We start from the raw sequence: 12,042 nt of genomic DNA, 5'->3' as shown, positions 1-12,042 counted from the left end.
ACATGCATTATCTGATCTAAGTTTCAAAACAACACTGAGGGAGTAGTTCTTATTAGCATCAAGACTTCTTAGTTAATGAGCTCTATAGAGTTTCTTGGGAAATATAATGAACATGAATGGCCTGTCTTACAGAAACTTAGATGACTCTATTGACCTGATATTCTAACTTCTGAGAATAAAAATGGTAAAACCTCAAACTTTTACTTCCCAAAGGAAGTATGGTTTCACAAAAACTTAGAAAAGTTAAGCCTCTCCACGTTGCAGTAACTTTCGTCATTCTGCATAACTCCCTGGCCTCTCGGTACTCTAAGGATTCTAACCACCGCAAGAGGATAGACTGTGCACTAGAGGGAAAAGAAAATGAGCTTGAAGTTTTGCCTCACACAGTACACTCTACATTACATTTAGCAGTATTAGTGCTTTTATGATTGTGTATTAGCAGTAGTAGCGGCAGCTGCAGGAACAGCGGCATCAGTAGTACTAGCAAATACTTTGGATATGTATTTCTAGCCGCTAAGTTATGAACACTTCAAGGTAGCCTGCACCCTGAGCTCAGGCTTATCTGCAGCCACCACTAACCACAGGCAAAATCGCATAGCTACTGCTTGACGAATAGAGGAAGTTTATCCCTGGTACAACAAGAGACTGTGAAACATGATGAAAGTAAAGAGAATGTTGGTTATTATTAACAGTAAAGATTCATAGGTGATTAGAAAGTAAAAAATTGCCTTTACCTGTGGAAGACCTTCCCCAGCTCCCTACCCAAGGTAATTACTATTCTGAATTTAATGCTAGTAATTTCTTTGATTTTTTAAAGCTTTTTAAAGTTTTTTGTTTGTTTGTTTTGTTTTTTTTTTTTTTTAGTTTTAATTGTGGCAAGTTGAAAATAGAATTAAATTTACCATCGTAACTATTTTTAAATGTATAATTCAGTAATGTTATGGACATTCACATTGTTGTGCAAACAAACTCCAAAACTCTTTTTGTCACACAAAGCAAACTCTTTACATAATTTCCCTCTTCTCAGACCCTGGTAATTACCATTTCATTTCTTATTTTTTATTTTTTTTAATAAATTTGATGCTCTAATACTTCATATAAATAGATTCATACACTATTTTTGTTTTTAAGACTGGCTTATTTAACTTAGCATAAGGTCTTCAAGGTTTATCCATGTTATAACACAGAGTAAAATTTTCTTCCTTTTTTTCTTTTCTTTTTTTTTTTTTTTTGAGACGGAGTTTCGCTCTTGTTGCCCAGGCTGGAGTGCAATGGCGCGATCTCGGCTCACCGCAACCTCCGCCTCCTGGGTTCAGGCAATTCTCCTGCCTCAGCCTCCTGAGTAGCTGGGATTACAGGCACGCGCCACCACGCCCAGCTAATTTTTTTTGTATTTTTAGTAGAGACGGGGTTTCACCATGTTGACCAGGATGGTCTCGATCTCGACCTCGTGATCCACCCGCCTCAGCCTCCCAAAGTGCTGCGATTACAGGCTTGAGCCACCGCGCCCGGCAATTTTCTTCCTTTTTAAAGCTGAATCATATTTTATTTTATGAATATACGCTATTTTGTTTATCCATTCATCTATCAATGAAAATTTGGGTTGTTTCTACTTTTTGACTATTACAAATAATGTCTCTGTGAACATAGTTAATAGACAATACTTTCCTTGAATTTATTTTTAATTTTATTATGAACAAAAATATTTCTAAACAGTGTATTATTTACTTTAACCAGTTATTGCAGAAAATTATATTCTGAGTTGCATCCATGCATGCTTAAAAAAGCTTATTTTCACTGTTAACTTGGATTGCTCTGTATAATGACATCTATTCTACTGATGTTGGACACTGGGTTATTTCATTTATTTATTTTTTGCTAATATGAACATGCTAATTTGAAAATTCTTCTACTGCATCCTAATGTGATTTCAACAGACTTGCTACTCCAAAGCGACTAAAATATTAGAAACATCAGCATCGCTATGAGTTTATATGAAATTCAGGGTACCAGGTCTCATCTGACCTCCAAATCAGAATTTTCAATTTGTCAAGAACCCAGTGGATTTTTTTTTTTTTTTTTTAGATGGAGTTTCGCTCTTGTTACCCAGGCTGGAGTGAAATGGTGTGATCTAGGCTCACAGAACCCACTGGAATTTGTAGACACATTAAGGTTTGAGAAACACTTCTGTAGATCTGTGCTAACTTATGTGGTAGCCAAAAGAAACATACTCTATTGAGCTCTTAAAATATGGCCAGTCTGTACTGCAATATGCTGTAAGTATAAATTACATAATATATTTCAATGACAATATAAAAATGTAAAATATCTCAATAATTTTTAGCATATCAAAACAGCAGTCTTTTATAAATATTGGCTTAAATAAAATATTTATTTAAATTAATTTATCGATTTATTTTTCTTTTCATAATATTATTACCAGATAACGTTAAATTACCTATGATGCTTAGATTATAATTCTGTCATACATAGCTGCTCACAAATAGCAGTGGTATTGCTGTGCTATAACTTATGTATATCTTTTATCTAGTCTCTTTTTACACAACATAATTTGATCTTCATTATTATTTTGTATAGTCAAAATTATCAATATGTGTGTCGAGTTTTCACATTTCCCATTTTATTGCTCACCATATAATTTTTAAAAATTTTTGTGGGTACATAGTAGGTATATATATTTATGAGGTATATGAGATATTTTGATACAGGCATGCAAAGTGAAATAAGCACATTACGGAGAATTGGGTATGTATTTCCTCAAGCATTTATCCTTTGAGATACAAACAACCTAATTTCCATACTAAATTATTTAAAAGTGTACAATTAAGTTTTTATTGACTATAGTCATCCATATGTGCTATTAAATCGTAGGTCACATTCATTCTATATAACTATTTTTTGTACCCATTAACCATATTCACCTCCACACCCAGCTCTACTAAACTTCCCAGCCTCTGGTAACTATCCTTCTGCTCTCTATGTTCATGAGTTCAATTGTTTTGATTTTTAGATCCTACTAATAAGGGAAGCACGTGTTTTATTTTCTATGTCTGGCTTATTTCACTTAACATAATAATCTTCAGTTGCAAATGACTAATTCATCCTTGCAAATGACTAATTCTCTGTTTCTTTCTGACTCAACAGTAGTCCATTGTGCATATGTACCATGTTTTCTTTATCCGTTCGTCTGTTGATGGACACTTACATTGCTTCCAAATCTTAGCTATTGTAAACAGTGCTGCAACAAACATAGGAGTGCAGCTATGTCTTCAATATATGCATTTATTTTCTGGGTATATACCCAACAATGGGATTACTGGATCAATGGTAGCACTGTTTTTAGTTTTTTGAGGACCCTCCAAACTTTTCTCCACAGTGGTTGGACTAATTATTCTACCAACCATGTACAAAGTTTCTATTTTCTCCACATTATCACTAGCACTTGTCATTGCCTGTCTTTTGGATATAAGTCATTTTTACTAAAGTGAGATGAAATCTCATTGCAGTTTTGATTTGCACTTCTCTGATGATAAATGATGTTAAGCACCTTTTCATATGCCTGTTTGCCATTTGTAGGCCTTCTTTTGAGAAATATCTATTTAGTCTGTTGCCCATTTTTGATCAGATTGTTAGATTTTTATCCTACATGTTTGTTTGTGCTCCTTACATATTTCGTGTTATTACCTCTTGTCAGGCGGGTGGTTTGCAAATATTTTCTCCTATTCTGTGGATTGTTTCTTCACTTTATTGATTGTGTTTTTTTTTTTTTTTTTGCTGTGCAGAAACTTTTTAGCTTGATATGATCCCATCTTTCCAGTTTTGCTTTGGTTGCCTGGGCTTGTGAAGTGCTGTTCAAGAAATTTTTGACTGCACCAATGTCCTGGAGAGTTCCTCAATGTTTTCTTGTGGTGCTTTCATAATTTGAGATCTCACTTCAAAATAGATTCTGAAGTAATGGATAAATCCATTACAAACCTGGTTTGTTCAGGTTTTGGATTTATTTCTGGTTCAATCTTGGTAGTTTGTATGTGGCTAAGAATTTTTTCATTTCTTCTAGATTGTCCAATTTATTGCCATATACTTGCTCATATTTTAGCTACCGATGATTCTTTGAATACCTCCAGTATCAGTTGTAATGTCTTCTTTATTATTTCAGATTTTATTTATTTAGATCTACTCTCCTTTTTTATTACATACTTCTGAAGTAATGGATTTATTCGTATGCCAGAATCTATTCTGTTTTGATTTTTGCATATGGTGAGAGACAGGGGTCTAGTTTCATTCTTCTGTATATAGATATGCAGTTTTCCCAACACCACTTACTGAAGAGATTGTTTTCTTCAGTGTATGTCCTTGCCACCTTTGTCAAAAATGAGTTCACTGTAGGTGTGGATTTGTTTTGGGGTTTGCTATACTGTTCCATTGATCTCTGTGTCCATTTTTATGCCAGTACCATGCTGTTTTGGTTCCTATAGTTCTGTAGTATAATTTCAAGTCAGGTAATTTGATTTCTCCAGTTTTGTTCTTTTTGCTTGGGATAGGTTTGCTTATTCTGGGTCTTTTGTGGTTTCAGATAAATTGTAGGGGTTTTTCTTTCTGTTTCTCTGAAGAATATCATTGATATTTTGATAGTGATTGCATTGAATCTGTAGATTGTTTTGGGTACTATGAATATTTTAACAGTATTGATTCTTCCAATCCATGAGCATGGAATATCCTTCCTTTGTGTGTGTGTGTGTGTGTGTGTGTGTGTTTGTGTGTGTGTGTGTGTCCTCTACAGTTTCTTTCATCAGTGTTTTATAGTTTTCATTATAGAGATCTCTCACTTCTTTGGTTAATTCCTAGATATTTAATTTTATTTGTGGCTATTGTAAATTGGTTTACTTTTTATTTTCTTTCCAGATTATTCACTGTTGGCATATAGAAGTGCTACTGATTTTTATATGGTGATCTTGTATCCTGCAACTTTACTGAATTTGTTTATTAGTTCTAATAGTTTCTTGGCAGAGTGTTTAAGCATTTCCAAGTATGAAATCATAGCTTCTGAATACAGAGGTAATTTGACTTTTTCCTTTCCAATTTGGATGCCATTTATATTTTCTCTTGTGTGCTTGCTCTTTTGTGCTTGCTAAAACTTCTGGTACTATGTTGAATAACACTGGTGACAGCGGGTATTCTTTTCATGTTCCAGGTCTCAGAGGAAAATCTTTCAGCTTTTCCCTATTCAGTATGATACAAACTGTGGGTTCATCATATATGGTTTTTATTGTGTTGAGGTGTATTTTTTCTATCCCCAGTATTTTTAGGATTTTTATTATGATGGTACATTGAATTTCATCAAATGCTTTTTCAGCATCAATTGAAATAATCATTTTTATCCTTCATTCTGTGGATATGATGTATCCCATTAATTGATTTGCATATGAGGTATGACATTAATTTATTTGCAAATGTTAAGTTATCCTTGCACCCCAGGTATAAATCCCTCTTGTCTATAATGAATGATCTCTCCAATGTATTGTTGAATTCTATTTGCTAGTACTTTGTATTTTTGCAACTGTATTCAACAGAGATACTGGCCTGTAGTTTTCCTTCTTTTCTTTTCCTTTCTTTCTTTCTTTGTGTGTGTGTGTGCGTGTGTGTGTGTGTGTGTGTGTGTGTGTGTGTGTGTGATGTGTCTTTGGTTTAGGTATCAGGGCAATACTAGCCTTATAGAAAGAGTTTGGAGATATTCTCTCCTCCTCTATTTTTTTAATAGTTTTAGTAGGATTGGTATTAGTTTCTTAACATTTGAGAGAACTCAGCAGTGAAGTTACAAGGCTTAGAATTTTCTTTCCTGGAAGATATTTTATTATGGCTTCTATCTCATTATTTGCTATTGGTTTGTTCAGGTTTTGGATTTATTTCTGGTTCAATCTTGGTAGGTTGTATGTGGCCAGGAGTTTTTCCATTTTTTCTAGACTGTCCAATTTATTGCCATACACTTGCTCATATTAGCTACTGATGATCCTTTGAATATCACCAATATCAGCTGTAATGTCATCTTTATTATTTCAGATTTTATTTATTTGGATCTTATCTCCTATTTTTTTTAGTCTGGCTAATGGATGGTCAATTTCGATTAACTTTTCAAAAAGACAACTTTTTATTTCATCAGTCTTTTGTATTTTGTAATTTCATTTTTTTGTGTTCTGATTTTATTCTTTCTTCTACTAATTTTGGGTATGATTTACTCTTGCTCTTGTATTTATTTAAGATTCATTACTAGATTGCTCATTTGAAGGTTTTCCTCTTATTTGATGTAGGCACTTTTAGCAATAAACATCCCTCTTGGTACTGATTTTGCTGTATTCCATAGGATTTGGTATCTTGTATTTCCATTATGTTTCAAATAATTTTTCAATTCTTTTATTAGTTGTTTTCAGTGACTGGTCATTCAGAAGCATATTGTTGCATTTCCATGCTTTTGTATAATTTCCGAAATTCCTCTTGTTATTAATTTATGTTTTTATTCCCTTGTGATCAGAGAAGATGCTTAGTATTCAATTTTTTGAATGTCTTAAGACTTGTTTTGTAATCTAAATTATAATCTATCCTTGAGAATAATCCATGTACTAAGGAGAAGAATCTTTATTCTGCATCTATTTGATAAAATGTTCTGAAAATATCTATTAGATTCATTTGGTCTATAGTGCAGATTAAGTCTGATGTTTTTTTGTTGATCCTCTATCTGGAAAAACTGTCCTGCCCAATGCTGTAAATGAATTGTAGACATCTCCAGCTGTTATTGAATTAGGGCCTATCTCTCTCTTAAGCTGGAATGATATTTACTTTATATACCTGGGTATTTCAGTGTTCAGTGAAGATATATTTAAAATTGTTATATCCTCTCACTGAATTGACCCCTTTATCTTTATATAGCAACATTCTTTGTCTCTTCTTATAGTTTTTGTCTTAAAATTTATTTTGTCTAATACAAGTATAGCTACTTCTGCTTTTTTTGGCTTCCATTCAGAGAGGATATTATTTTTCATTTTTTTAAAATTTCAGTGTGTGTGTCTTTATAGATGAAATGTGTTTCTTGTAAGCAATGGATCAATGGCTCTTGTTTTTTCATCCATTTATGCAGACTGTCTTTTGATTGGAGAGTTTAGTTCATTTACATTCAATGTTATTATTGATAAGTAAGGACTTACTCTTGCTATTTTCTTTCTTCTTTCCCTTCTGTATTTTTCTATAAAGTTAATTTTTTCTGATAATATGATTTAGTTTCTTGCCTTTAATTTTTGCGTATCCACTGTATGTTTTTTGGTTTGAGGTTACAATGAGGCTTGCAAATACTATCTAATCATCAGTAAGTTTAACCTGACAATAATTTAACACTATTTGCATAAACAGAAAAAAAAGGAAAAGTAGTAAAAACTCTATATCTTAACTTTGTCCCCCCACTTTTTAACCTTTTGGTGTTTCTATTTATATCTTATTGTACTATGTCTTAAAAAGTTGTTGTAGTTATTGTTTTTCATTGGTTCATAGTTTACTCTTTCTACTTGTGATAAGAGTAGTTTACATACCACACTTACAGTGATAAAATATTCTTTTTTTCCTGTATATTTATTATATACCTTCAGGTGATTATTTATTGCTCATTAATGTTCTTTTCTTTCTGATTGAAACATTCCCTTTAGCATTTCTCATAGGAAAGGACTGGTATTGATGAAATACCTCCGCTTTTATTTGTTTGGGAAAGTCTTTTTTTAATTATTATTTTTTATTGTACTTTAGATTCTGGGGTACATGTGCAGATCATGTAAGATTGTTGCATAGATACATTTCTCCCCACATTATCCTTCGCCACCCTTCTTTCCACTATCCCTCCCCAACCCACCGCCAACGGACCCCAGTGTGTGATGCTCCCTTCTCTGTGTCCACATGTTCTCGATGTTCAACACCCTCCTATGAGTGAGAACATTCAGTGTTTGATTTTCTGTTCTTGTGTCAGTTTGCTGAGAATGATGGTTTCCAGGTTCGTCCATGACCCTACAAAGGACACAAACTCATTGTTTTTTATGGCTGCATATTGTTCCATAGTGTATATGTGCCACATTTTCTTTGTCCAGTCTATAATTGGCATAGTGTTCCATAGTGTATATGTGCCACATTTTCTTTGTCCAGTCTATAATTGATGGGCATTTGGGTGAGTTCCAGGTCTTTGCTATTGTAAACAGTGCCGTGATGAACATGCATGTGCATGCATCTTTATAATGGAAAGATTTATATTCCTTTGGGTATACACCCAGTAATGGGATTGCTGGGTCAAATGGAATTTCTATTTTTAGATCCTTGAGGAATCACCACACTGTCTTCCACAATGGTTGAAAGTCTTTATTTCCTCTTTATGTTTGGTGGATATTTTTGCCAGATGTACCAAAGTTTTCTTATTTCAGTATTTTATATATGTGTCATGCCACTCTCTGCTGGATTGTAAGTTTCCCAATGAAAAGTCTGCTTCCAGGTATATTGAAGCTCCATTGTTCGTTGTTTCTTTTCTCTCACTGTTTGTAGGTCCCTTTCTTTATCTTTAACCTTTGCGACTATGGATATTAAATGCCTCAAGGTAGTTTTCTTTGGGTGAAATATGTGTGCTACTTCCTTTTTGTACTTGGATATTGATATCTTTCCCTAGGTTTGGGAACTTCTCTGTTGTTATACCTTTGAATAAACTGTCTGCCTCTGTCTCTTTTTCAACCTCCTCTTTAATGCCAGTAACTCTTAGATTTGCCCTTTTGAGGGTATTTCCCAGATCCTGTAGGCATGCCTTATTGTTTTTTATTCCTTTGTCTTTGTCTCTTCAGACTGTGTTTTCAAACAGCCTGTCTCTAAGATGACTAATTCTTTCTTCTGCTTGGTCAATTCTGCTATTAAAGGACTGTGGTACATTCTTCAGTACATCAGTTTCATTTTTCAACTCCAGAATTTCTGCTTGATTCTTTTAAATTATTTCAATCTCTTAGTTAAATTTATCTGATAAAATTCTGAATTTCCTATTTGTGTTTTCTTGAAATTTTTGTGTTTTTCTAATACAGCTATATTAAATTCTCTGTCAAAAGGTCTTATAATCTCTGTTTATCCAGGATTGGTCCCTGATGCTTTATTTAGTTCATTTGATGCTTCATTTAGTCCTGTTTTCCTGGATGGTGTTGATGTTAGTAGATCGTTGATGTCTGGACACTGAAGAGTTAGATAATTACTGTAGTCTTCACTGTCTGGGCTTATTTGTAGCCATCATTATTGAGAAAGCTTTCTAGATATTTGAAAGAACTTGGATGTTGTGATTTAACCTGAATTAGCTTTTGGGGACACCCCAAGCCTAGTAACACTGTGGTTCTTGCAGATTCATAGTGGTCTTGGACAAGATCTGGGGGAATTACCTGGATTACCATACAGAGACTCTTTTTCTCTTTCTTTACTTTCTCCCAAACATACAGATGCTCTCTTTTACTGTTTGAGCCACCTAAACCTGGGGGCAGAATGACATAAGCACTCCTGTGGCCACCACTACTGTGGCTGTCCTGGTTCAGACCTGAACTCAGTAAGTGCTGGGTCTCACCCAAAGCCAGCTATAATGACTTCCTGGCTACTGTCTATGTTTGGTCAAGGCTGTAGGGCTCTACTATCAGCAGGTGGCAAAGCCAGCCAGACCTGGGTCTTTCCTTTCAGAATGGTAAGATCCTCCAGGCCCAGGGTGGATCTAGAAGAGCTGTCTGGAAGTCAGCCTTCTAAAACTTTAGAAGTCTACCTTGTGTTCTATTGTATTTTGGCTGAGTTGGCACTCAAATCACAAGATGCGCTCCTTCCCATTCCTTTCTCCCCTTTCCAAAGGCAGAGGAGCTTCACCCCATAGCCACTGCCACACTAGGCCATGAGGAGTACTGCAAGACTACTTCTGATATTCCCTTAAGGCTCAAGTCAGCTTGTTATAAATACTGCCTGACTTGGGACTCACCCTTCAGGGCAGTGGCTTCTTTCTGGCCCAGGACAGGTCCAGAAATGTCATCCAAGAGTCAAGGCCTTTAATTGGGGAAACTAATAGCCTGCTTAGTGCTCTAATCCCCTGTGAATTTGCTGATACTTGAAGTCAGAGAGTCTGAGAGGCTCACCTGAGTCCCGCAATATAGTATCTGGGTATTGCTGCCGGTTATTCAGGGTCCCAGGGCTCTTCAGTTAGAAGGTGATACATGCTTCCAAGACTATGTCCTTTTCTTCAAATCACAGGCTTCTCTCTGAATCAAGATGTGTTTAGAAATGTCATCCAGGAGTTTGGGCCTGGGACAGGGACCTCACAACTTTGACCAGTGCCCTATCCTGCAGTAGCTGAGCTGGTATCCTAGATGCAAGACTGAGTCCTCTACATTCTTTCCTCTCCTCTCAAGTGGAAGGAATGGGTCTCCTTTTGAACAACAAGCTGTGCCTGAGTTTGGAGAAAGGATGATGCCAGCACTGCCTTGGCTTCCCTAGCTGGTATCTCAGTATATCACATGCCCCCCGCCCCAGTCCACTGTCTCTGGAGCTAGTTCAGCATGAAGACTGGAGTAAGAATTGCAGTCCGTATGGCCTAGACTGCCTTTCAAGTTTACTTGGAGACACAGAGCCTGTAGCTTTCAGTGGTGAAGTTTACAGGCATTCCATTTTAGACAGCTAAGATCAATAATTTCCCTCTGGCTAGGGCTGGCTAGGGCTGGTTTAAATGCTCCCTCCATGGCTAGAACATCAGCTCAGGTTGGCCCACCCTTCCTTTCTGCTCTTACAGAACAGCACTTAGTTAAATGCTTCCCAAATGTGTTCTCTCTTTCCCAACACCCAGAGAGGCTCTCCACATCGGGCATCCTACCGTATGCATGTGTGTGTGGGGAGGAGGGTGGGCGTCAGTGATTCAGAAGTTTTTTTTTCTCTCTCTCTGCAGTGCCTGTTTCAGTGATACGAAGTTAAAACCAGGTACTATGAGCACTCACTTGATTGTTGGTTTTTACGAAGGTGTTTACTTCTGTACAGATAGTTGTTAAATTGTTGTCCTTGTAGGTAGGATGATTGGTGCAGCTTTCTATGCCACTGTCTTTCTCTGCTTCTTCCAACATCTTATTGCCCACCATTTCTTCTTGTATTTCCAATTTATCATCTAAGATAACTTTTCTTACATAGTCTATTCTTTGTAATTTTATCTAATTAATAATCAATTAATGGTAAACTCCATTTTTGTTTTTCTGAACATGTCTGTTTTAATCTAATTCTTGATAAGTAAATTTAATAAAAATAAAATTCTAGGTTGACTTTCATTATCTTTCTCATTTCTGAGGCTATTAGTCCTTTACCTGGTGACTTCCATTCTTATTAAAAGCTCAGTTTTTTGTTTAAATTCAATTTTTAGTAAGAGAAGATGGTTTTAATTGATTTTTTTAATATGCACATTTATTGCCCTGTATTGCACAAAAATAAATTCTAGTTTTATATTCCTTATATAAACACATATAACCCTTATATAAACACTTTATATCCCTTATATAAACACATAACATCCTAGCAGGCCCTTATATTTTTCCTCAACTGGAGACTTTGGATCGAGTCTATTCCTCCTTAAATAGTTATCTTATCTTTATAAATGTAAATCGTAACTCTCTCCAGTGCCTTCCCACTCTATACTCAATTTCTTATCTTAGTCACCATACCAAAAATCTGATCTATGTCCATAAAATTTTCAAGTGTCTAGGTTCTAGACTGAAGGCCTTGCTGATTTTGCACCTGGCATAATTTTATTTATTTCTCCTGTTTCTTCTCCATCTTCCTGGTTTTCAAAATGTTAAGGATTAGTTTATATATGAAAATTTGAATAATTTTAACTGTGTAGTTAAAACCGTGTAGTTTGATGAATTTGTGTCTATGTAGATACTAGGTATATGGATACACATAATATACATATACTATATGCACCCACTATGTGTATGACTATAAATACACATATACAGA

The sequence above is a fragment of the Saimiri boliviensis genome, chromosome 10, assembly GCF_048565385.1.
Source record: "Saimiri boliviensis isolate mSaiBol1 chromosome 10, mSaiBol1.pri, whole genome shotgun sequence".
NCBI classification, from domain to species: Eukaryota; Metazoa; Chordata; class Mammalia; order Primates; family Cebidae; genus Saimiri; species Saimiri boliviensis.
This window is presented reverse-complemented; position numbering follows the sequence as displayed.